Source organism: Camelus ferus, chromosome 29 (genome assembly GCF_009834535.1).
Source record: "Camelus ferus isolate YT-003-E chromosome 29, BCGSAC_Cfer_1.0, whole genome shotgun sequence".
Classification (NCBI taxonomy): domain Eukaryota; kingdom Metazoa; phylum Chordata; class Mammalia; order Artiodactyla; family Camelidae; genus Camelus; species Camelus ferus.
The window spans coordinates 590,014-618,000 of NC_045724.1; the positions used below are offsets into that span (position 1 = coordinate 590,014).

Sequence of the window (27,987 nt, forward strand, 5' to 3'; positions counted from 1 at the left end):
TTCTAACAGTATTTTTTTGTGTGTGTGGAATTTTTATGATTTTGTGCATATAAGATCATGCCGTCTGCCTGGAGAGATAGAAGTTTAATGTCAGAGTTGTTTTTTAGAGCAATTTTGATTAGTAGAGTGATGATAATACTTTGCCTTTGTATACAAAATGCCTTTTTTCTCTTAAATATGACTGAGTTTTGTAGCCCAAAGACACATTCCAACAGTTAAGACCACAGCCTTTCTACCTGTGTAAAGAGGTATCTGAGGGTTAAAAAGGGGGCTAAGGACATCACAGTACTTGACCCTCCAAAGCAACTTTATGACATACATGTTAATAAGATAGCCACTTTTCAGAGGAGAAAATTGAAGTTAAACCTTTGAGACTTGCTTGTATGACATAATTAACAAGGAAGTGATGCCGTGATTCAAACTTTGATTTTCACACACACGTCACTTTCTGAGTAAACAGACAGACTATACATTTACCTTGATAGTACCATCTCTTCCTTGCTAATAAAAATTAGCAAGATTCTTTGGTTCTTTTAATAATAAAGTTTAATAATAAAGTTTTCTTTTTATATACAGGCATAAATCAACAAATGGCCAGGAAAAATTGATGAAAATCTTCTGTAATAGGGATCAAGTAGCCTGGAACAGCCACACTTAGTGAGGAAAATGTACAAAGGATTACCACAACTTGAGAACAGGTATTTGCACTTCTTGCATTATAAGTAGGTGCTATATAATAGATTTAATTTTTGAATTATTTTGGGCTTTTTTTCATTTTAAAGAGTCTTTTGTTTCATCTTCTTATCCAAACACTGTTATTTATTTGCATTTGTGGATTAAATATATTTGATTGTTTTAATTCCACTTTTTGGAAATCCAGTACCAGATATTCTGTGTGGCTTAGTGGAGTTTTCAATCACTACCGAATTTATTTTTAAACTGCTGTGAATTTTTTAATTGAAATGCACTCAACTCCCAAATGACTATTTAGCATCTACACTGATCCTAGTTAGAAGCACATTGTTTGCATTAATAAATCTTGACAAACTTTCATTTTTCTAAGGGTTCTTGTAAGGTCACATTTATCAAGTTCCCTTAGATGTTTCATGGAAAGTGCTGGTTGTATATTTTTTACCTTGAGCATTTTTGTTCCATTCTAATGTTGCTTTTATATGCCTATTCATCAGAATAAGCATTGCTTACTTTAAATTTATTTGTTGTGAAAACATATTATCTGTTATTCTATGTAAATATTTTTATCTTATCTGACTATTTTTATAGCTCTACTTTATGTTTTCAAAGTCATTTTTCTATCTTTGTTTCTTCATTTCACTCAAGATAATGGAGAACCATTTATAGTTTACTGATCTGATAAGACAAGAGCTCGCCTGCTGGTAGCTATGGCTCTATCATGCGGTGCTGTATAAGTTTTTATTTCAGTTTCCTTCAGAGGGAAGGAGCTGTGTTTTCAAATTGTTTTATGAAGGTTATAAAGATGGCTGGCTGCAGCAGAGGAATTATCCTTAAATTAAGGACACTAAAACAGTCTAGGTTTATGTGACTCACACCATGTCTTGAAAAAGCAACAAGAAAATCCATTGCAGAATGCTTCTGGCTACAAACCTTAGCTGAAGCTAAGCTAATTACCCTCTGCTTTTGACTTTGTAGAAATGGCCCTAGAGATATCAATTATATGGATCTTGAAGCTGAGCAGCTGATTATTTGCCATTTAAGATGACTGGTAATTATTTTCAAGAAATTAGACAGGCTTAGTAAGAGGAAAAAAATATAATTGTTTTTCCAGCAATTTCTCCTTATGATCAACAAAAAACAGAGGGTAAATAAATGTCTATATCTTGTTGGAAACTTTTAGTCTCCCATGTTTTTATCTTTCAATTTTTTCCAGCTTATCTTGAGAAAAAATTTCATTGTGTATGACATTTTGGCACTAATATAAGTGATTATTAGTTATTATTTAAGATTTCCTTTTTTTCAACTTTGAAATGGTATATTCATTATTAAAATTAGCCTCACTCTACGTCAAATATGTTACTGGAATATAACATGTGGCCTCAGAGACACATCAACTAGGCATCCACTGGCATGAATCTGATAATGGGTGATTTATAAGTAGGCTACTGACTTCTTGGGAATGAATGACATAGGTTTCCAAAAGGAAGAACCTTATAAATGCCAGGTTATTTATCTCATAATCTTGTTTTATAGTTAGTGCTAGTGAGCCCATTAAGTATACTGAAATTTTGGTAAGAAAGACATAGAAAGAAATTACTTAGAAAGGAAAGTCTTTTATAAAATACAAATATATATTCTAACACCTTATCTATCTAATAAAACTCAAGGTTTTATTCATGAAACCAATGTCTTTCATAAAAATTAAAGAATAATCTTTTTCATCTGTTTAAAAAAATCAAAAATGTGTGTTTTTTTCTTTCAGCATGTGGAGAAACCCTACAAGAATCCAATGGCAACATTTTCTCCTCATTTCCAAATGGCTACCCTTCTTATACACACTGCATCTGAAGAGTTTCAGCGACCCCAGGGAGAAGATAGTTTATCCCATCAAGAGTTCTCTTTCAGTTTCATATAAGCAAAGATTCATCATTTTTTCAAATATAATTTACTTTAAAAAATTCTTCTTTGATTTATCAAATAACAGACTAAATAACTCAGAAAGTTTATAATGGAAGTTACTCAAACTCCAGTTTTTTGAAAGATGTAATTTTAAAAGAAATGTTAAATAGCCTAAAAGGGTTGAAATAATACAAATTATGTTTTAAGACACAATGAAATTAAGTTAAAAGTCAGTTTCAGAAAGATAACTAGAAAAATCTCACACATTTTAAAATTTAAAAATATATATCAAACATCCAATTCAGTTAAGAAGAAGTTCTAATGAAAATGAGAAATTATTTTCAGTTATAACAAAAATACTGAGATTACTAAGCCTGTAAGATGCACCTAAAAGCAGTATTTAGAAGGAAATCTATAACCTTAACTGCTCACATTAGGAAATAAGAAATACCCAGAACTAATGAGGTAAACATCCTCATAACAAGGCTATGAAAAGAGCAATAAAATAAATAGAAAAGTACATAGAAGAGGAAGTAATAAATAAAAGATAACATTAAAAACATGAAACATGGCACAAAATATGAAGAAAGTTGCTACTTTGAAACAACTTAGAAAAAAAGAGAAATGGATGAAAAGAGATTAAGAAAGAAGAACAGCACAATTACCTAATATTTAGAATAAAAAGATTATTATAACCATAGATGCTTTAGACACTAAAATAAGAATAAAGAATATTTTGAACATTATGCCATTATAAAAATATAAATGAAATGGCAAATTACTACAAAATATTACTAAATTTTTACTTAAGAAGTAATAAAAAGCCTGAATGCTTCTGTAAGCACTAAAGAAATCAAATTACTATTTGATTGAATTATTAGTCAGTTTTTTCAACAATGAATATTCAGGCTCAGATGGCTTAATCAGTGACTTCTATCCAACAACCAGATAAGAAATAAGTATAATCTTATATAAAGTCTTACAGGAAATTTTTAAAAAAGGATACACTCGCTTATTTACATACATAGCAAAACTTTGATAGTCATCCTGATGACAAGGACAGTATAAGAAAGGAAAATTTTAACCCAGACTCACCATTGAATATATGTGTAAAATCCTTCCCAAATTACCAAACCAAATGCAGGTATATATATGTATGTATGCATCTGTCTATAAATATGTAAATAATACATAAAACATATTATGTATATTTCAAGTACAGCTATAAGTGCATCAAGATGTGTATATATGTATTATATATTATTTATGTGTTTGTGTGTATATGTATGTATGTGTATATATATATATGCACCATTAGATGTATCTCAACTAAATTAAGAAAACAATCTATTAATGATGTAACAACAACAAACCCTGAGCAAACTAGGAATAGAAGAATACTTTCTTAGTTATATAAAAAGAATCAAGAATTAGTACAAATACCATTATTATTATTGGGGAAATTCTTAAATTATTTATTTGACATAGGTAAAAAACCAAGTATAACTACCACTCTCCTTCCTTTTTTTTTTTTTTATAATGTTTTGGTGGAAATAATAGCACCTTAAGGCAAGAAAATGAGATTATACACATAAGGATTAAAAAGGAAGACATAAAATTCCCTCTATTATATTGTTTGTTTGATTGGTTATAGAATTTAAAATTAAGAAACAAATTTATTAATTTCTGGATTCTGTCGTAAATGCTAACTTTAAAAGTCTCCCCGGACTGAGATTGTCTTGATGTTAATCTTTGGCTTTTAACTAATTGTTAAACTGATTTTTTACCTTTGGCAAATTCATCTGGAATGACTCAAATACACTTTGAGTTTTGGTGGGAATGCAAATGCAGCTAAAGAAAGTTTGATCTCTTGATAATTGAGTGTTGTTGTTATTACTGTGGGTATGGAGCTGTCCAGGATGTTGCAATAGTTACAATGAAAGCTAAATGAAACTATTGTGTAGTATCAATAGATTTCACACATAAAAATTGACAACTGGCTTATAATACATTAATGCGTATGTAATTCTTTATATAGTTATTTTTAGTTTAAGAATTATGAGTCTACATTGTAATAGTTACAGGTGCTGATCAATTTCCATTTAGATTCTTTGAACAAACCCCTGAAAATATAACATGAAAATCATAAAAAAAAAAGTACTGAAGAGAAAGATATAAAGGATGATAAAGCTTCAGAGAAAGTTTAAAACTATACATAATTTTTGAAAATAAAGCCTTATAGAATATAGAAAGCTTTGGAACATGATTAATCAAGTTAAATCAGCTTGTAAGAGCAAGATGATATATGAAAAAGTTTCTGTTACCTAATTGCAGTACCCGTGCCATTAGCATTCAAAGTTCATCACTTTTCTTGTATGTAGGATTACTAATAAAATGATATTTTCTAAAGTGTTGCAAAAGGGAAGAAATAAACAAATCCCTTAACTTTTCTATCATATTTCTTAACTGTGTACAATGAGGAGCAAATAAATTGTATTACTGTAGGTGGCCAATCAACAATATTAACTGATTTTTCATTCTTATATTTTCATTATTTTCTTTCTTTAATATCTTCTCTTCTTTTTTAGTTCATTGACATATAGTTGATTTACAATTTTATATTAGTTTCAGGTATACAGCATAAGGATTCAGTATTTTTACAGATTATTCTCCATTAAAAACTATTGCAGAATAATAAGTGCTGTACAATCTTATCTTTTTAATTATTTATTTTCTACATAGGAGTTTGTATTTCTTAATCCCATATCCTATTTTGCCCCTTCCCCCTTCTCTTTCTCCTTTGGTAACCACAAGTTTGTTTTCTATATCTCTGAATCTTCTTCAATTTTGTGTATACATTTGTTTGTATTATTTTTTAGATTCCACATGTAACTGATTTTATACAGTATTTGTCTTTCTCTGTCTGATTTCGTTTCAATAAACATAATATTTTCTAGGTCCATCCATGTTGCTGCAAATGATGGAATTTCATTCTTTTTTTATGTCTGAGTAATATCCGTGTGTGTGTGTGTGTGTATGTGTGTATCACATCTTCTTTATCCACTCATCTGTTGATTGGAACTTGGGTTGCTTCCGTATCTTGGCTATTGTAAATAATGCTGCTATGAACATTGGGGTGTATGTATCCTTTAAAATTAGTTTTTTTTTTTTTCATTTCTTCCCAGATATATACCCAAGAATGAAGTTATTGGATCATATGTTAGTCCTGTTTTTAGTGTTTTAAGGAACTTCCATACTGTCTTCCATAGTGGCTGCGCCAATTTACATTCCCACCAACAGTGTACAAGGGTTCCCTTTTCTCCACATTCTCTCCAACATTTGTTATTTGTAGACTTTTTGATGATAGCCATTCTGACAGGTGTGAGGTGATATCTCATTATGTTTTTTATTTGTATTTCTCTAATAATTAGTGATGTTGAGCATCTTTTCATGTGCCTGTTAGCCATCTATATGTCTTTTTTTTGGAAAAATGTTAAAGTCTTCTGCCCATTTTTCAATTGAATGTTTTTAGTACTGAGTTGTAAGAGCTGTTTACACATTTTTGATATTAACTCCTTGTCATCCATGTCATGTGCAAACATATTCTCCAATTCAGTAGCTTGTCTTTTTGTTTTGTCAGTGGTTTCCTTTCCTGTGCAAAGTCTTTTAAGTTTAATTAGATCCCTTTTGTTTATTTTTGCTTTTATTTCTTTTGCCTTAGGAGACATATCTAAAAAAAGATTGCTACTATTTATGTCAAAGAGTGCTCTGCCTATGTTCTCTTTGAGGAGTTTTATAGTTTCAGGTCTTTCATTTATGTCTTTAATATATTTTGAGTTTATTTTTGTACATGGTGTGAGGAACTGTTGTAATTGCATCCTTTTCCATGCAGCTGTCCAGTTTCCTCAGCACATTTATTGAAAAGGCTATCTTTTCCCCATTGCATATTCTTACCTCCTTTGTTTTAGATTAATTGTCCATAATGTAAGTGTGTGGGTTTATTTCTGGGCCCTCCATTCTGTTCCGTTGTTCTACATGTCTGTTTCTGTGTCAATACCACTATGGATTACTGTAGCTTTGTGGTATAGTCTGAAGTCTGGAAGTGTGGTATCTTCACCTTTCTTCTTTTTTTCTCAGATTTCTTTGGCAATTTGAGGTATTTTATGGTTCTATATAATTTTAGGATTATTTTTTCTAGTTCTGTGAAAAATATCATGGATGTTTTGATAGAGATTGCATTAAATCTGTAGGTTTAATAGGTCTTTTTTACTTCTTCTTTTGCAAGTTTAACTGATTAATTTCAAGTATCTTTTCTTTTCCAATACAAACATTTAAGGCTGTAAGTTTTCTTCTAAGGACTACTCTATCTGAATTTCACCAGCTTGACACGTAGTGTTTTTGTTATTTTTAAATTCTAATTATCTTCTTCATCTTTTATAATTTCTTCTAAGCCTACATATTTTTCAGTGACATAATTTTTATTTCCAAAAATATACTGTTTTCCCAATCTTTCTTTTTTATTAATTTCTCCTTTAGTCACTTTTTTGGACAGAGACTATAGTCTGTATGATGTCAGTCTTTGAAATAACTTGAGGCTGGCACTATGACCTTAGAATTGACCAGTATTCATTAAAAAAAATAATCCTTGCTTTTAAATGTGTCTCGTGCAATGGTTGGGTTCAAAGTTTTCTGTACATGCATTAGTCTTTTTAATTGTGCTGTTTATATATTCTCTATAGTATTGTTTTTGACTGCTTCATCTATCAAATAGTAGAAAGATATGTTATTAACATTAAAATATTATTTGCCACTGTTTGGTAGATTAATTGCTCTTCATAGTTTTAAAATAGTTTTACACTATATTATTATATATTGTATACATATATGTTTATAATATTACATTTTCCCAATAAATTAGACTATTATCATTCTATAGTGTATCTCTATCTCTAGTCATGGTTTACGTTAAAATTTTTTTTCTGATATTAATAGATTATACTTTTTTGATTAATATTTCTGCCTGTATATCTTTATCTTCTTTAGACATTCAGCCATTTGAGATTTTGTGTCTCATGTGTGTCCCTTTTAGATACCAAATACTTTGCTTTTATTTTTTATTGGATTTATGATGGCTAGTGTTGTCTTTAACTAAATTGCTTTTTGGAGTTACATCTGATTACTGATGTATTACTGCATCTTATTTACATTCTATATGTCCCGCTTGGTTTCTTTTGTTCTGTGTTTTGCCTTCTAATGTATTGAATTATGTTTTATTTTCCCTCATTTAATTTTTTTCCCTCTACTGGTTTGAAAATTTTAAGTGTGTATTCTATTTTTTGGTACCTCTTTCTACTAGCTTACTCTCTGCATGGAGTCATATATAATTAATATCTTTACACTCCTACCAAACCATAAAAAGATTCTAAAAAAAGATGATTCACATGCCTTCATCTTATATGATATTGTTTTGTATTGTTTTGTTTTGTTTTCGAGCTTGTTTTCTCTCTGAGACAAATGAGATGTTATTACTGTTTTTTGCACTTAACTGTATGCAGATATTTATGTAACATTTTTATTGTGATAAAAACATACAAAATTGCTATCTTAACCATTTTTAAATACACAATTCAGTCGTGTTAAATAAATGCACACTTTGTGAAACAGATCTCTAGAACTTTTTCATCTTGCAAAACTGAAACTCTCTATTCATTAAACAACTGTCCATTTTCCTCTTCCTCAGTTCCTAGTAAGCACCATTTACCTTCTGTTTTTTTATGAATTGACTACTTTAGTTACCTTATATAAGTGGGGTCACACAGTGTTTGTCTTTATGTAAGTGGCTTACCTTACTTTGTATAATGGCCTAAAGGCTTATCCTTGGTGTAGCATGCATAAATTCTTGGGGATTGTTGGATCATTTGGCAATTTTATTTATAGTTTTTGAGGAACTTTCATACTGTTTTCTGTACTGGCTGCACAATTCTAGAATCTTTCCAGCAATGCACGTGGGGTCCAGTTTCTCCACATCTTTTATAGTCACCATTGTAATGGGTGTGAAGTGATACCTCCTTATGGCTTTAATTTGCATTTCTCTGATGATTAGTGATATTGATCATTTTAAAAATATGTTTGTTGGCTATCTGTACGCCATCTTTGGAGAAATGTTTATTCAAGTTTTTGCTCATTTTTAATTGGATTACTTTATTTTTTTCTTTTTGTGTTATGGGAGATCTTTATATATTCTGGCTATTAACCCCCCATGCGATATAAAGTTGGCAGATATTATCTCCTCTGTAGTTCCCTTTTGACAGCACTGATTGTTTCCCTTGCTTCACAAAAGTTCTTTACTTTGATGTAGTACTAATGATCTAGTGATTTTTTTGCTTTTTTTAATTTTGCTTTTGAGGGACTATCCAAGAAATCATTGCCATATCCAATGAAGCTTCTCCCCTATGTTTTCTCCTAGGCATTTTAGAGTTTTAAGTCTTAAGCTTAGGTCTTTAATTCATTGTCAAGTTAATTTTTGTGTATGGCTTCATTCTCTTGCATGTAGAGATATTTTTCCCAACAACATTTGTTGAAGATATACCAAATATTTTTATTTAGTATTCCTTCTTGTATCTCAGACTTCCATCAAAGCTCATTTTGTCCTGACTATAGTCAATATTTTAGATTAGTTTTTAACTTAGCTTGTTTTGGTGGTATTTTTCCTGTTTGAAATGTGGAATTTTTTTTTATTAAAATATAGTTGATTTTACAATATTGTATTAGTTTCAGGTGTACAACACAGTGATTTAATATTTATATATGTTGTACTTCATTTAAAGTTTTTTTTTTCACCTGAATTCATGATGATATGTTTTCATTGGCTATATATTCAACTTGTTAAAAATCAAAACCTGCAGAAATAGTTTTTCTTAAAGTATTTCTTAATGCAGAATCCTGGAAATTCAAGCTACCAAAACTGATTTAATAAGCATGAGAAGTTCCGTAAGTTAATAACAGTATGAAGTAAGTTGACAAAAAGTTATTTGAAGTCATGCTGCTTGCAGGTGATTTCTCAAGGAATCTTTTTCAAACTAAAAATTCAGATACTTCTCATATAATAAAAATGTATTTCAAGTGCATTTTAGGTTTTATTTATTTTATTTTACTTCTTTTTGAGGGAGAGGTAATTAGGTTTGTTTATATATTTATTTATTTATTTATTTATTTATTTATTTATTTATTTATTTATTTATTTATTTATTTAATTCGGTGGCAGTACCAGGAATTGAACCCAGGATGTTGTGTATGCCAAGCACACATCCTACCACTGAGCTATACCCACCCTCTCAAGTGCATTTTAAAACAATGTGTAGCCTCTTTGTTTATTTTATAAAACTGGTAAAATTCTGATAGGCATACTGCATACAACTCATGTGAAAAAAATACGAAATGCTTTACATACAAATATAAACACGCAGATGTTATGTATATATAATCAAATCAAATCATGTTCTATAATTTATAAATTTGCAAGTGTTTTGATTTGGTAATTTGTGAGTAGTTCAGCATTATAAAATCTGTTAATTTGGAAAATAATAATATCACAATAAAAAAACTTAAAATTTTCTATAAATGCTGTTAATGCTGGAATTCAGTATGTATATTTAATGATAATCTGATGAATTAGGTCTAGAAGATGAATTAGGACTAGATAATCTGATGAATTAGGACTAGATTTAGACAATAAATAGAAGAAACTAATCTTTATTGAGCTTTTTACACTATACCAGATGCTGTACTAAATTTCTCTAATCTATTCACGCACAGCTGAGTTTAATATTACAATTACCTACATTTTACAGATGAAGAAAATTGAACTTAAGAAAGAATTGAGTAATCTGCCTAACATCACACAAATTTCATTTGGCAGAGCTAATCATTACATTTGTTTAGTTATGAAGAATATGTTATTTCCTCCTCAAAAATTCAAAAGAATCAACTAGAAAACAGGACTAGAGGTGATCAAATAAAAACAAATATATTTAAATGTAGTAGATTTTAAAGAACTGAAGACTTTGGAACTAAAACAGATCAATTGACTGCTTTGTAAGACATATAATAAATTGTCAATTTTTCCAAAATTAATGTACAGTTTTAATTAATTCCAAATAAATTTCCAATAGATTTTTGTTCTGTACCCAGACCAAATATTTCTAGAGTTTATTTCTAAAATAAAATGATTGGAAATAACCAAGGCAAGTTTGAAAATAATTAATAAAGGAGAGTGAATTGCATGGTAAGATAGTAGAAAAACAGGAAGTTTCACTAATTCAAATTCTATGATAATGTCACAATAGACTTCTTGATTAGTAGAACAATCTAAAAAGGAGAGAATTATGCCCAAGGGAATGGAAGACTTTAATCATATAAGAAATTATCTACAGAAATGATTTTTCAAATAAATTGTGAAAATAATTTTTCAACAAATAGTAATGAAATCATTTAAAATATTTTTGAAAAAATAAAGCTCTACTTCATACTGCATTATTTTTCTAAAGAAAATATAAGTGATTTGTTTTTTATTCCTAAGATGTCTTGGGTACATAAGCTGAGAATAAAACATGAAATAATTTTTCAGAATTACTTACATAAAATCTCATAAAATGCAAATACACATGTAAAAAATCAAAATGAGTAATATAGCACAAATGAATGAGAAAATTTTGGTATTAATCATATATAAAGAGCTGTTATAAATTAATAAAGATTGACATACAAAAATGACTAAGGAAGCAGAATATTTATTGAAGTATCAGTGCAAATAGATATTTAATCAATATATGAACTTGTTTACTCTCATTCTTTATCAAAGAAATGCTATTTGAACCAACAACAGTGTGTTGTATTTCACCTATCAAATTAGCAAAGAAGGAATAGAATGATAATACCAAATAATTGTGAGGGTGCACAGCTTCTGGAAGTAAACATTGAAATATCTTTTCTGAAGAACTTTGTTGATCTGTGTCACATTTTGCAAAACATGCCTGCACTTTATCCTAGAAACTTATCCTACAGAGATTATCTGGGTATGTGCAAAGATAGTTAGTTATAATAATGAAAAATTGAAATACAATAAATTTTGAAAGCCAAAAGAAAATGTTGATTTTTTTAAGGATTAAATATTCTATTTTACAAAAATATACATAATGGCCAGTGTAAAAGTAAAATGTTTATTTGATAATTTCCTTATCAAATTAGGTTTATCAAGAAGGAATAAAACATGGTGTAAAACAGGATTGTTGCTAAATTTATCTCTCTGAAGATAACCACATGAGTTATTATCGAAACATATCATGGTGCCTTTGTTACAAACATTATTTTTTTTTAAAGGATTATTTCCTGTAACCAAAGTACTATGTTTTCAAACTATTGGTAAACTTAATAAACAGGTTAAAAATCACAGGCATGAAAAGATCTAATTTTTAAATTACATATGTTAGAGGCAAACTTATGAAAGGACATATACCAGCACAACGGTTATTTCTCCCTGGTGGATTTACAAATAGGTTTTTATTTCTTCTTCCTTTTATTTTCTACAATAAACATATACTATGTGATCCAGGAAAAATATTTTTTAAGTAGAAGTGTTGTTGCACAGCAGTGTAAATGTATTTAATGCTACAGAACTGTGTGCTTAAGATGGTTAAAATGTTAAATCGTATGTTCTAACACTACAGTTAAAAAATAAGACTGTCAGTGTACACACATGTCTTCTTATGACTAAGCCTCAAAAGATAAAGACAGAGTCCTGTCCAGTCTCAAACTGTCTTGGATGCTGCACAGCACATGCTGGGAACAGTCTAGAATGTGCCTCTGAGAACATAGTCATGTTCAGCTTATGAAAGCACAAAATATCGATTTTTCCACTCCTTAGAACTGACTGACTTTTAACAAGGGCATATTGCTTATGTTGTGAATAGAGTTAGCTCTATTTTTTTCCAATATAGCCCCAGTGAAAAGCTATCATTTGACCACTTTCATGCTGCAAAAACTTTCTTTTCACATAATCTGATTATTTACACATGTGGGGTCAATTCACAACGGAATATTTATATTGCCAAAGGCCCTGCTTAATTTTAACAGTTACTTTGTAGAAAATCTTTTATTTCGTTAAAATATATGCATCTTTCTGGTGTGTGAAAGAAATCTTTGCCATCAAGAATCTTACAAACATATAGCAAGGGCAAGGCCTAGTAATACAGTAGGCAAACTGAAAACTAACTGAAGAAAACAAGATACATCTTGTCATGGACTTGCAGAGGTAAGAGAGCTCAGATCTTACTGGGTGATCCAAACGTGACTGAAGAAAGGGTAGCATTTAATTCAGAACCTTGAGAGATGTGAAGAGTTTCCAAAACTAGAGAAGGGGAGAGTGGAATCTCAAGTAGAATGATGTGCACCCTGAATACAGGCATCCTGAGACTGGAGCCTTTGTCAGGACACGACAGCAGGCATCCAGGATGAGTGAGAAGAAGACTCCGACATAGTGAAAGTGAGGCAGCAAACGGAGGTTCCCATCTAGAATCCGATGCACAGGCTCAGAAATTTATACTGAGTTGGACGTAAATCCACTGACATCATAATGGGACCCCAACTTTAGTGGGATTAAAATGATCATATTGTGGAGGATGAATTGGAGAAGGGCATGACTGAAAACCTAAGCACAGCTTGTGAAGCTGCTGCGTTCATTCAAAGAAGCACGGAGGACTCTGCCAGTGAGAAAGACGCATCTCGGGGGTGCTGCAGAGTACCTGTGGAAACTGGCAACTGGTTAGAGACAGGGGCGGAGTGGGGATTAAAGAAAGGCAGGTAGAAAAAATGTTCCTGTGAATAGTTGGCAATGACAAATCAAAATTTCAAAATCCAAATATTAATATATAAGTTTAAGCAGAAAAATTATTTTCATAACCTAATCCAGTTTCCGGTTTTCACCTGTCAAATCTCTGATGGAATTAAGATCTACCTGAGTCATACAACTAGTCTATTATAAAGCGATGGCTCAACTCGAGGCTCAGGTTTGCCTGTCCATTCTTCTTTAGATTTTAAATTAAGAATACCTTACTTTAACATGTTGATTTTTCTTTGGAACTTTAAAATTAATATTTTTATGTTTCCCAGCATAGTTGGATTAAGTAAATTGGATTAATATTTTTATTCATTTTATAACTGTTCAGGATAATAATATATGAGAATCTTAACAATGTATTTAGGTTACTTTAGTGTTTTTCTACACATTATCCAGTTACATTTTTCTGATTTAACCCTGCCCAGATCAGCCTGAAATAATCATCTCCATTTTATAGCAAGAAAATTCACTCACACTCAGAAACTTTAAGTAAACTAGCAAACTGAGAAGCTAGAACTTGAACCCAGGCTTTCTGACTCCCAGTCACAAACAGCTTCTAGTTGCAGAAGAAAATGTAGGTTTTCCATTTAGTATGATACAATTCAGTGCTGAACAAAACCTTCATTATCAATTATTCCAGAAGTTGTAAATCTTTCTGGAGAGGACATACAGGAAATAGTTTGGCTTTGCCACCTATACAGTTCATTCAGATACTCAATTCTACTGTCGTATCACAAAAGCAGTCACAGACAAAATGTAAAGGAATGTGTCCAACAAAACATTCTTTACAAAAACTGGCTGCAGGCTGGATTTCACCCATGGGGTAGAGTTTACTGATCCCTGACCTAGCCTGTACTCTGATTTCTGAGAAGAAAACTGTTGACTCCCTAGAGACTTTATTAGACTTGTGCAACTACTTCTGGCTGGAGCCCAGAAATCTATTTTATTTTACTGCTTTTGATTCTAATGTCTCTTTCTAAAGAGCTATTTAATAATATCAGCCTAATTGACAAGATTTGTATCTTCCCCATTCTCAGCACTGTAATGTATAAATATTATTCTAATTGGTCTTTTGATGGTGTTCATGGAATTAGTTTAGGTAGTCAGTGATGACTTAATTATGCTAACAAAGTTCACTGACTACATCTTTCTCTGGAGGCTTCCAGACATCTGGTCCCTTGACTGTTGATCTGCCTTTCTTCAAGATTCTTCACTGCAGGATTGTGAAACAAAGTCTTTAATAAGCAGAATCCACAGCAATTGTATCAGTTTAACTTTGCAGAATAGGAACCAAGACTCGTAACAGAGCAGAGGAAATCTTAAAATTCTTTGTCATTCCCTCAATCCCATGTTCCAAGGGAACTATGATTAATTTTCAGTTGATAAATGGTAAATTGACACTTACCATAAGACATAAAACATTTACGTAATTGTGCTAGGTAGTTTTTATTTCATCATTTTTTTTTTGAAAAAAGATGCAACACATTTACATAAAATAGTATAATAGTGCTTTTGATTTGTAATTCAAGTATGGATTCTGCTAGTAACCTTAGTCAAAGGCCAACATTTTTCTTCTCCCTAAGATTTGATTTTAGGAAACCTATCTTTATTACATTTTCTACTTCTAAAGGACTGTTTTATATTAAAGTAGGCCAGTTTTGGTCTCTCACAGTGCTTGGAGTTTAAAATAGAAGATTAAAAACAAGATAGAAAACTGCACTGTTTAGATTTACACCCCTCTCCCAGCTGTGTGTGTGTGTGTTTTGGTGTGTTCCAAGCTTCAAATAATAACTATTTGTTAGCAATGCAGCCACACTGTTTCGATTTTGAATAAATTTTGATGATACACACCCTTCCAGTTTAGCTGGTTTTATCCCCTCATTCAGAAGGAAGTTACTATTATTTAAAAAAAAAAAAACCTTTAAATCTCAGAGGGAAGTCATAAATGAGCCTTGAGGTCTACTGTTTGTGTCTATATTCTAGTTCTGCCATCTCTGTTATAATAAATGAGTTCCCACATGGTCACTATAGGCAGACTACAAATGCAGACTGAAACTTAATGCCAGACAGTGGTCATATTCATTATTTGTAGCAGACTTAAAGCAAGTACAAAGTTAAGGGGGAAAGCAGAAAATATTTCCCAGTTACATCCAAAGAATAACTTGATGTTGCATTGGTACTCAGAGATGGAGGAGCAAACATATTGGGAACATCAGGAAAATAGAAGCCATGCGTTTTCATAATCAGTACTGAGGATTATTGGAAAAGATAGAAAAAAAAAGATGAGTCTTTTGTGCTTTGATATTTTGGAAAATTTGTAACACTTTTAGAATATTTAAAATGATAAAATCAGGTGAAGGAAAAGAAAAATGAAGGAACAAGAAAAATGTAAGTAATCTAGATAGATAAATGAAAAGCTTTATTAAACCAAGCCAAATTATGCCATACCTACTGTATTGCATTTTAAAAAGCATGTCTCTATTCTCATATTTTTAATAGACTTAACCCCTTTGTAATCAAGAAAGTACATGTTTAAAGAAACTGATAAATGTTGAATTTAATGGTGAACTGCTAACACCATTATAAAGTACAAGTGAATCTCATTATAGCTAGACAAATTCTTATTTTTATTGGCAATTAAAACCAATGTTGATATACAATTTCATCAATGATAATTGTGGTACTGAGATATAAGATGCCATGATAAATATTGCTATGCTGTATTTTCATTTCAGGAAGAAGTAAGCTAGTTAAGAATTGATTTGCCTTTCTGTTACTACTTACATTTCTATTAAATACTGTGCTGAAGAAATGGGAGAAGTATATGTTTTCTAACACCAAAATGGTAGTACTTTTAGGAAACATGGATTCAAGATTGATTATGTATTTTTTTTGCTTATATTCATTCCTTGAGAATCCTCTAAAATTCAGATTTTTATGTGGCCACAAAGAGATTCTTTAAATAGTGTTACAAACTATAGTTTTATATTAGAAGTATTTCAAATTATCATAATTTGTTGCTTTTGGCCAAAGTCCATTTCTGTTTCTAGAGTAAAGAACAGGTTCACTATATACCTTAAGCATCTTAGATATTTTAAGCAGAATAGAGTTAGAATAATTTTTTGAATACAAAAATATTTTCTGAATGAATTTTACCTCATTAGATACATGCACTTCTTAGTTTGGCTATAGTTTTGGTGTAATTAAGAAAAAAAGTTAATTACTTGAAAAGTTTAGTCTTTTTGTAAAGCAGTAAGAAAATTGCCTTTTCTAATGTTCTTCAATTATTTTAAAAAGTATTATTTCAAAACAAAGTACTGAATAAAGGCTTATGTACAAGATCTTTTAACTTGAAAGGTCTTTAAATATATATTCTTGGATCTACAAAAACATAGTGACATCTGTTTTTGATGACAGTTACAGGGACAAATTTGAATTCTAGATCTGTATTTAAAACATTTCAACATATGCAATGATAACGATCTTCGAAGATGGCACATGGTGGTTATTTTTAGTATGATTAAAGATGTCTGAAATAAATTACTAAAAAGTAGAAAGTCATGGCAAAATCAGAAGTTTTCATGGTTTGATATTTAAGAAAATTCAAAACAAGCTATTGAATAAAGATTTCTGTTTGTTTCATAATTATGCAAATATGCAAATTAACTTTCCAGAAACTTTGGTTTCATTGCTAAAATAATTTAGTTTGCTTATTGACATTGTGCTTCTGTTTTGTTAAACATTCATGTGAATGAGAAAATGGGATTTTTGAGGTGTTTTTTAAGAAGAAATAATAGAGAGATAGTAATACAGGAAGAAAATTAAAAGAATTTGCTGTGAATCTCATTTTCACAGTAGTTCTGGGTTCCTATCCTCTAGGAATAAATCACCCATGTGCAGTTACGGTCATTTTTAATCTGTGTGTGTTTTTTGCTCCATTTTGCAGACAGTTTTAAATTTTACTACAGTGGCCCTATACAAAAGTAGCTTGTGCTGGTGCGACTACACTGAAGTCAGAGATGGGTGCTGGAGAAAACCCCTTCTCCTTGCTAAGAGATGATTTGCCCCTTCTGTGGCTGTGCATATGGTCTGTCCTGTCTGAAGACAGTTCTTTCAAGGGTCATCTCAGAGTTTAAAATGTATGAGACTAACATTCTCATTTGTATTATACCTTTTTCCAACCACAGCAAAAGTACAGATGGATAAATAGATGATTGATTTAAAGTAGCTTTAATTATGAGTTGGTGCTTCTATCTGAACATACTAGTTTAGAATAGTTTTCACATGTATTAAGCTTTTAGTGACTACTCATCACATGTTTCTGTGTTTTTAATTTAAAAATCAGAGTTTTAATGAGAAAACCAGATAAATTGTGTGTGTGTGTGTGTGTGTGTGTGTGTGCTGTTTGCTAAGACAGTAGAGCATGAGCTGTTAGGAACACGTTTGGTCGCTGGCTTCCTAATTCAAGGTGTTGGCTCTTACTGAAGATGCCACGGTGTCGCACGTTTTTTGTGGCTGAGAAACTGTTTGTAGTTTGTGTCATAAGTTATAGCTCAGATTTGGTGCTTACAAAAGTCTGCTGCCAATATGTAACCACAGACCAGACCATTAGCTTGCATGAGGCACTTTACTGTTGCCCTCAGTTTTACTTAAAGGTGAGAGCTGCTATGAGTGTGGGCATGGAAGAAGCTTGGCTCTGGTGCCAGCTTGCTCTCCTCTCTGGCCTCAGTCTACCTATATTTAACATTAAGAGGATTGTTCCATACCAGCATTTTTGAAGCAGCATTCAGTAGAACACCTGGCATGGGAGTTCTTGGAATGCTTTAGAAGAATTCACACACACACACACACACACACACACACAGAGAAAATAAGTTGGTGAAATAATTTATTCTGTGTCTTCCTTCTAGAGATTCAGAATAGCATTTGTATACTAAAGGCACTGAGATGTCCTGTACCCAAGGACCCGTTTAACCCATATGACCCAAGAACTCCCTTCAGAATACCCATCATAGTGTTCCATGGAAAATGTCTAGAAATGCTGAATGGAATGAGCTCAGAGGTCTCTTCCAGCTCTGATGCTCTGTGGCTCTAAGTGTCTGTCCATCACGCTGCTGAACTGATCACAGTAAAAACCACTGTAGATAAGGGCCTCAGCCTGCTTCCTGGTGGCCAACGATGCCTGATATCTGCTATTGGATGCTGCAGCTTTAGGGGCCCATGAGAAGGGGAAAGAGAAACAGCCAGGGTGTGACAGGAGGGGGGCTGCACACCCCGCAGGGATCCAGGGCTCCAGGGCTCACCCTCAGTGTTGCCCATCTCCTCCTCCTCCAAGTCAAATCCTGAGGCCCTCTACCCAGGCGATAGAAATAGAAGCAAAAATAAACAAATGGAACCTGATCACATTTATAAGATTTGCAGAACAAAGGAAACCATAAACAAAAAAAAAGACAACCTACAGGATGGGAGAAAATATTTGCAAAAGATGAGACTGACAAGGGCTTAGTTTCCAGAATATATACACACCTCATACAACTTAATAATAAGAAAACAAACAACCCAATCCAAAAATGGGCAGAAGACCTACACAAGCAATTCTCCAATGAAGACACACAAAGGCCAATAGGCTCATGTAAAATGCTCAATATCGCTAATTATCAGAGAAATGCAAATCAAAACTACAATGAGGTATCACCGCACACCTGGTGTCAGAATGGCCATCATTCAAAAGTCCACAAATGATAAATGCTGGAGAAGGTGTGGAAAGAAAGGAACCTTCCTACACTATTGACGGGAATGTAGTTTGGTGCAGCCACTGTGGAAAACAGTATGGAGATTCCTCAAAGAACTACAAATAGATTTTTCATATGATCCAGCAATCCCCCTCCTGGGCATAGATCTGGAGGGAACTCTAATTCAAAAAGATACATGCACCCCTATGTTCATAGCAGCTCTATTTACAATAGCCAAGACATGGAAGCAGCCTTAATGTCCATTAACAGATGACTGGATGAAGAAGTTGTGGTATATTTATACAATGGAATACTACTCATCCATAAATAATAATACAATAATGCCATTTGAAGCAACATGGTTGGATCTGGAGATTGCCATTCTAAGTGATGTAAGCCAGAAAGAGAAAGAAAAATACCACATGACGTCACGTATATGTGGAATCTAAAAAAAGACAAATGAACTTAATTACAAAATAGAAACAGGCTCACTGAAATAGAAAACAAACTGATGGGTACCAAGAGGGGAAAGGGGTGGGAAGGGATAAATTGGGAGTTCAAGATTTAAAGATACCAACTACTATATATAAAATAGATAAACAACAAGTTTATGCTGTATAGCAGAGGGAACTATATTCAGCATCTTCTAGTAACCTATAATGAAAAAGAATATGAAAACAAATTTGTATATATACGCATGCCTGAACTATTATGTTGTACACTGGAAATTGTACATTTAAACTGACTATATTTCAATTAAAAAGAAAAAGAAAAAGAAAATGGGCTTCAGTCAGTACACACTGGACACTAAATCACCAGGTTTCAATCAAGGTGCCACTGCCACCCAGTGGTAGCCTGTGCAAATGACAGGAAGAGGCACATGGCCGCCTCTTGGAGCTCCTGCCTGGCCAACTTGAATCCAGGAGGTGATGGCAGGAGAAGATACTACTGGGTGACCCCAGTTATCTGCTCTCCTGCTCTTCAAACATTTTTCTGGACACACAGCCGCGTAGCTAAGATGACATCTCCCAGCCTCCTTTGCAGCCAATTGTGACTATGGGTCTTGAGTCCAGCCAACATGAGTGAAAGTGGTATTTGCAGCTTCTCGGTTGGGCATTTAAAGGGAAAGGAGTGTGCCTCCTCTTGTCTTGACAATTCCTGTGCACTGGTGTTGGGATGTGATGGCAAGCCATCTCTAGCCACACAGATGCCAGTAACAAGATGGCAGGGTATTGCTCCCTGACACCATGGAATCACCACACCACCTTCTCCTTGCTTACACCAATCTAACTTACTACAGCAGCTTAGCCTGTGCTCTGACGAACGTGGATGGTAAGCAGTACACCCAACTTGGGACCCAGAAAGGGCCTGTGGGGAGAGTGTGGCTGGATCAGCTCGGCTGAGGAAACGCCACCACAGGCACACGTCCCTCCTGGTCAGCCGGTCAGTCAGGGGGTGCCTTGAGCTCAGTCGGCAGTGTGGAGAAGGGACAAACGAGGACGAGGAGAATTGCTCTTTCTGGAAACCGCCATCTGGCTCAGCAGACAGAACCCACGTGCACACAGTAGGGGAAGAACGTTTCACAGCAACGGTGACCGAGGGGTGTAAAGCAAAGTAGCGTGAGGTGTTAGATAGAAATAGACTGTGCAGGTGCTACTGAGAAGTTGTTCCCTTTTGGCCTCTGAGTGCATGTTTCTCTTCTTCCTCAAAGGTCACCTCCTCTGTGAAGCCTTCCCTGACTCCCCCAGGCACTGAATTGCCTTTGTTATCCCACCGCAATGGATCTGCTTACATGTCCATTTTGCATGTCCAGGAAATACCAGGGCAGGTACGGCATCTTATCTTTAGGCTCCCATAGCACCCGGGTTGGTGTCTGATCATATATACTCAAGAGATACTTGTGCGAAAGATGAATGAAGACAAGAGAAAACCAATCCAGGAAACGGGGACTGGCCCTCCATCCTGGAAAAGGTGAGTCCTGAGCTAGAACTTCAAGGCTGTGAGACAGGCTGCTCCAAGCTCATGTTGACGGAGTAGGGGGCAGGAAAGAAGCTGGACTGGAGGGTCTGATGGGGAGTTGGGGTCACCTCTTCCAGCCTAGTCCCTCCTCGGGCCCCAACCCCAGCCCGAGGCCTCAGCTCTTTCATGGTGTCAATGGCGGCGAAGCACGCGGACTTACAGTCCCACATGTTCTCACCCGGCTCCTCCTCCTCCGTCTCTTCTGAGATGCCCTTCTCCTTCTCCTTCTTCTCATCCTCATCAGCCTGAAGGTCTGGCCAGGTCCGGAGTCCTGCATACATCCCCGCACCCTGGTCATTCCCAGAGCCCTGGACCATCTGGGAGTCCCCCATGCATTCTGACCATCTGCTCCCCAGAAGCCCTGGGCTCCAGGAGGCTCTGGGGGGCCCCCAATGTCAAAGGGGCAGGGCCTTGATTTGTGGAAATGGATGCCACGGCCCACAGAGGGTCATGACCTGCCAGCAAGAACCACCAGCCGAGGCAGAACCAGCACCCGGGGGCCCTGCTCCCCAAGCAGCTCTCTCCAGCTGCCTCTCCGGGGCTGCATGCTGGCCGGAGTGCCAGGGGCTGGGGGTGTCTCAGTCCCTGAAGCTGCTCCCCTTGGCCTGATACCTTGCATGGTGTAGGGTCTTCTCTCCCCAGAACCCCCTGTGGTCCCCACACTCACCACGTCCACCGTGGTGGCCGCATCAGAAGTCTGCAGGGGGGAAGCAAGGAGACAGGGACAGGCCTTAGCCACAGGGGCTGGACGTGGAGGCAGCGGCCCAGCCAGGGAGGGAGGAGGAGAGGGAGCTGACGCAGGGACGCTCCCTGTGCGCTGCGAGCGCCTGTGCTCACACAGCCAGTTCTGAGGCCGTGAAGGCTCTGCCTCAGCAGATGTTTCCTCAGACCTTCCAGGGCGGTGGCTGGCAACCCTGGCTGCACATTAGAATCACTGGGGGCTTTCAAAAGTGACCGGTTTCAGGGCTCCACTGAGTCTAAATGGGGGTGCTGGGCCCCGGGATGGCTGCGCATGGCCAGGGGATCCCTGCAGCACGCAGGCCGCGTCAGAAGGGGAGGCTGACAAGGCACGTGGCCGGCGCTCGGTGATGTTGGCTATGGGGGGGTGCAAGGGCCTCAACAGGGAAGTGGACGCTCAGTGACACAGCTGAAGAGGATCCTGGTGACACGGCCCCACAGGAGCCCAGGGCCTGTGGGATGATGGGGAAGTTTGGGCCAGTGCCGTCCTCTGTTCACTGATGGCCTGGACACCCTCAGAGGGAGGTCAGGAGGCTGGGAGCTGAGGGGGGGTTGGGGTCTCCAGGTGCTGCCCCAGAGCCCTAGCCGTGCCACCCGGGCCTGTGGGCCAGGCCTGGGCCTCAGCTGCTCCCCTTTCCACAGAGCCACACCTGCACTAACTCAGCTGGGACTCTCTGGGGACCAGGATGATGGGGGTAAGGGAAGGTCCTTTCAGACCCAGCTCAGGCTTCAGAAGCTAGGGGGCACCCCAGGCTGCATGAAGCACAGCGATGTGAGGAATGGGGTACAGAGCAAGTGATGGGGTGCTGGGGGAAGGCCCGAACTTCTTTCCTCCACACTGTCTGGATTCCAGGATGGCCTGTTCCAGGCCAGCCTCCATCCTGCCCTCCTCGGCAGAGGCCACCTCCACATCTGAATCCCCAGGTCTCCCTCTGGTAGATAAACAGCCCTAGTCCCAAAGGACGAATAAGGAGCTTCCACCTGGAAATTCGTCCCCAAGCCAGGCATGGGGAGGGTCTTTTGTGAATGGCTGGGAAGGAACCCAGGGACCCTCTGGAAAGAACACTGGTATTCACACAAGGAATCCAGTGCTTATGGTGTTTGTTGGAATAAAAGTAATTGCAGGCTATGACTTCACATGGTCACTGTTCTCCCTGCCTCTCACACATGCGTACCATGCGTTCAGGCATGTGTCCCCAGATGCACGCACACACACACATGCAGAATTGAGTCCTCCCTCCTAGGACAGTCTAGGACAGGTCTCTGTGCACATGCAGTCAGGGGAGGCCCTGTCCCATCACATGCTGAAGGGGAAGTGACTTAATGTACTGTCTCACAGGTGGACTGGCCTGGCTCTGGTAAAGTGTCACATGCAGGTGCATGTCCACAGCCAGCGTGGGACTGACCCCAGGTACCTCACCGCGTCCAGCTTCACCATGGTCTCCAGCTTCTTGATGGGCACCTCTGGCTCCATGTTCACCACGACCTCCCCTGTGGGGTGGGAGGAGGATCCCCCCATTGTACAGCACATGGCAGCCCCGGGGAGTCTGCCTGGACAGAGAGATGGACAGACAGACAGGGAAGAGCAGGAGTAATGGTGAGAGTCAGGGGTGGATGAAATGACCAGAGGTTAAAGCTGATTCTGGAGCTTTCTGAGGGGAGAGGGAGGGAGGCGACAGCTGAGGGAGAAAAGATGGGCACAGGCAGAGGACAAGGTGGCCAGAGAGGAGGGTGGGCTGCGGTGAGTGACACAGTGGAGGCCGGGAGGGGGCCTGGGTCTTCTCCAAGACCTGGCAGAGGAAGCCATCTGCCCTCGGGCATTCTAAGGACACCCGGCCCTGGCCCTTTCTGGCTCGAGAGTGAGGGGCAGCCCGGGGCAGCCTTCCTTGGCCCCTGGGTGGGTCCTCCCTCCTGGCCTCCCTGACTCTGACTAGGGGGTGAGCCCAAGGAAGAAACCCTTGGAGCACCATCCGTGGGCCTTGGGGCATGGCCGTCCCTGCGCTATTCCAGTTGGGGGCCAGTGGTCTGGGGGCCGGGAGAGGAAGCGCAGCAGGGAGCTGACGGCTGGGAGCCCCCCAGGGCGCAGTGGCCAAGGCCCGGCAGCCGTTACGCAGATGTCCGAGGGTGGCTGCAGGGGCTCATTCTCCGGGAGGTCCTGGGGGTGGGGGCTGGCGCGGCCTGGGCCCAGAGAAGGGCCAGAGGCACCCGGCCCTGCCCAGCTGCCCGGCTGCACCCAGCTCTTCCCAGCGACCCCGGGGCCCAGATCTACCACTTCAGATCACTTGAGGGTGCTGAAGTTGGGGTTCTTCCTGTAATTGTGGATCAGGGACGAAGGCACCCCCTTCCCCACACACTCGATGTCCACCGTGGCCGGTCCACCTGGGCCAGGTTCATGTCCTTGAGGTCCCGCAGGCCCCAGAACAGCACTTGCGTGAGTTGGAGGGAGGCGGGGGAAGAGGAGAGCCCCTCAGTCAAGGGCACCAGCTGTGGGTGCCAGGCCACCTGAGGAGGACTTGGCCCCTGGGTGGGCAGTGCGTGGGAGGGGGCCGGGCGCGGACAGCTGACTGAGGGGTGGGTGTCCTGAAGGGGCTTCAGGGTGAGGGTGGGTGTTGGAGGCAGATGGAGGGCTGGGATAGGTCCTGGATGGCAGTAGTGTGACAGTGCAGAAGGGGCAGGCACTGGATGGGCAGCAGTCTGGGTCTGCTGCCGGCTCCTTGGTGTGACCTGGGGCCAGTCACTTCCCCTCCTTGGCCTTCATCACCCTTATCTGGAAAATGAGGCATGGCCTGAGGTTGCCGAAGACCACTGGAGTCTGATGCCAACCATATAATATGTGCACAGACCCTTGATAGGGAGAGAGCGAGGGGGCCGGGAAGCCGAGCACATCAGGGCCTGTCGCGGGCAAGGACGGGCAAGGTGTGCAGTCCTCACACACCTCATCTGGTACTTGCTGAGCATGGGCCAGATGCTAACGGGCACAGGCATGATGGGACCTCGGTCCACATCCACTGGACCATTGATGGGCGGCAGGTCGGCCTTCCCTGCTGGTCCAATCTGGGAAATGGGGGACATAGTGTCCTAGCCTGGGGAGAGCTCCCTCTCCTCATGAGTTATTTGCCACGTGACCTGGGGAGACAGGGAAAGCTGAACAGCCTGGGTTCCCAAGAACCACATCCTCAGCTTCCATCACAATGGGCCTCACAGCAGGATGGGGAGGAGGCTGGCCCCAACTCAGTTCCCTCTTCCCTGCAGCCCCACCTGCCAGAGCTCGAAGGTGGCCAGCAGGTCCCCTGCAGTGGTGCTGCCCCGGTAGATCTGGTAGGACTCAAGCGGGGGCGGGAAGCAGGTTGGGCAGTATGCCTCACCGGCCAGCTTTACCACAGGGCTTGGCAAAGTTCCGGACCCATGTAGTCAGCTTTGCCCTGACACGACAAACAGCCAGGGTAGCCTCTCAGTGCTTGAATTTACCAAGCATGTTGATATCCTGGATCACATTCAGTCCCCCACAGCATCATGTAGCTGCAGGGGTGATCATCCCATTTTACAGATGGGGAAACCAAGTCTCAGGCTAGCTCAGGCCAGGTAGGTAGTGAACGGCAGATGCAGTACTCAGACTAGAAATGGGTGCGCCTGCCTCTAGTCCAGAGCTCACTCGGGGCACCCCAGTTCTCCACTCCCCCACTCCAGCGCTCCTGTGGAAAGCTGGGCAGCTGACTGTGGTAGGTGTGGGCAGGGGCCAGGGAGTCCCTGGGTTGGGGGAGGCAGGGGACAGCAGGCCTTACTGACACATCTCTTGAAGATTCTGGGCCTGAGTTTGGGCTGTCTGTGCTGGGAGGCAGGATGCCGTGGCCCATCTCCTCCCTGAGGCCAGAGTCCCCGAGCATCAGGAAGGAGTCAGACTGCAGTGACAGGCCAGGGGACACCTGAGGTGTCCTGGAGGGGCTGCCCAACCTTCCAGCTTCCCAGCAAGCACCTGGCTGAGGGGCTCAGGGGAGAACGGGGGAGGGGGCCACCAGTGAGGTTGTAGTGAGGGGACATTGGGGTGGTCCCTGGTGCCGAAGCCCACCTACACCAGTGTCCTGGCCATAGATTTCAATGACAATGATGGGGGGGTCGTCCAGGAACTCGAGCTTCCCCATAGCACTCAAGGGTGTCGAACACCAGCACCTGGTCCCAGGTGGGGCACAGGGTCTCATTCAGCACCTGTAGCTCAGGGCGGGGGGGGATGGGTAATCAATGGTGGTGGGTGGGCAGATACCTGAGCAGGAGTCACCCCCAGTCACTGTGGTTTCCAGGGGACTCGGGGGCGGGAGGGACATATTCCCTGACTCTTCTGGGAATCTTAAAATGAAGGTTGATGTGAAGTCTGCTCCTGACCCTGTTCCCTCAGCGCCTGCCAGGTCTTCCCTGTCCTCCATGCAGAATGTAAGTGCATTAAAGCCTCCACCATGTGGCCCGGGTCCCCAGGTATCTGCCAGGCTTCCCTCTGAGGGTCTAGGGTGCTGGCTGATCTGTCTCCCCAGGCCCTAGAAGCTCACAGGCCTCCCCCAGTGCCCACAAAGCCAGTGCCGCTCCCTCCTCCCCCAGCCCTCACTTCCATGCACTGACTCTGGTCGATAAAAAGACTCAGGTGAAGAGTCTGAGAGGCCACTGCAGTCAGCTGCGCAGAGGCTCCGAGCCTGGTACCTGCGGGCAAGGGGCTGGAGGCCTGCTTCTCTGTGGGGAGCACAGGCCGGGAGGCTGGGAACAGGTGGCCCTAGCGCTCTCCCAGGGTGAGGGCTGGAGCCAGGGGCTTCCCTGGGCCTGGCCGCAACCTGCCTCACTCACTGGTTCAGACCAGACTCCTGGGCAGGAGGGAGTGCAGGCCCAAACCCAGGGCCGACTGGACTCCCTCGAAGCCGCAGTGCAGGCCCCACAGGAAGTCCCTGCGCTGCCTGCTGTGGCCCAGCTGCAGGCAGGGCTCCAGCCTGGCTTGAGCTGTCCAGCCCACCGCGCCGAAGCCCCACTTCCCAGGCAGCTGGGGGTGGGCACAGGGTCAGCTGCTGGAGCCTGTGGGGTGAGGAAGGGGCAGGGGGCTGCAGGAGGCCGTGGTCAGAGGGCCTCTGTCCCTTCGCAGCCATTCCACTGGGCTGTGGGTTTGGGAACAGAGTGCCAAGGAGGATGGATGGGATGGGACCCGCTGTCATTTCTGCTCTCTCCACCTCTTCTCTGAGCACCCCATCAGCTCAGGCCAGCTAGACCCGGGGTGGGCATGCTGCTCCCTCCAAGGGGAGACTGACCCCTTGAACGAAGCCCGGACCCCACCACCCTCTAATCTCGCTTCCCTTCTGGCACCTTGAGGAAGAGCGCCTTGATCTGGTGCGGTCCTCACCCAGCTCCTCCCCCACGATGGAGAAGAGCAGGTCCTGGGGGGGCACCAGGCTGAGGCCATGTGCTTGTCGTCGCTCATCATCCATATGAAGACGTCGGGGATGCTGTGTGGGCCTGCGGTGGGCAGGTGAGGGCCCATAAGGGAGAGGTCCTGCCCCTTGGCCAGCCCTGGACCCATGGAGGGAAGGACCCCTGATGCTGGGGTTTCCTTCTCCTCCCACGGATCCAGCAGGAAGAACACCCAACAAGGTGAAAGGCTTGGTCACCCCCGTCCCCTAACGGCTGTCAGAGCAGGAGGGGCCTCCTGGGTGGTCTGGCTCAACGCCTCCTGTGCAGCCCCACTTCTGCCTCGGGTCACTGGGGTTTGGGGCTGGCATCCCCTCTGTGCATGCCTTCGGGGGGCACACCTTGTCTGCCAGGAAGCGCAGCTTCTGCAGGAAGTTCTGGCTTAGCCTCAGCTTGTCCCACACTGTGTGCTGCTTCACCTGTGCCCGCAGGGTCTTTGCCTGTTGCCCCATACTCTCCGGGGTCATGGGGTGTATGTTGGGTTCAGTCCATGACTTGTGATGGAGGCTGGCCCTAGGGGCTGTGACTTCAGAGCAGATGTCCCCCCACTTTGAGTTCCCTTTCCACCTCCAGACC

At 40.0% G+C, this 27,987-nt stretch overlaps 1 pseudogene; it reads right to left on the reverse strand.

The window, feature by feature from the left end:
- Positions 1 to 21,209: 21,209 nt before the first annotated feature.
- Positions 21,210 to 27,987, reverse strand: part of LOC116660432 — a 62,915-nt pseudogene continuing 56,137 nt past the window's right edge.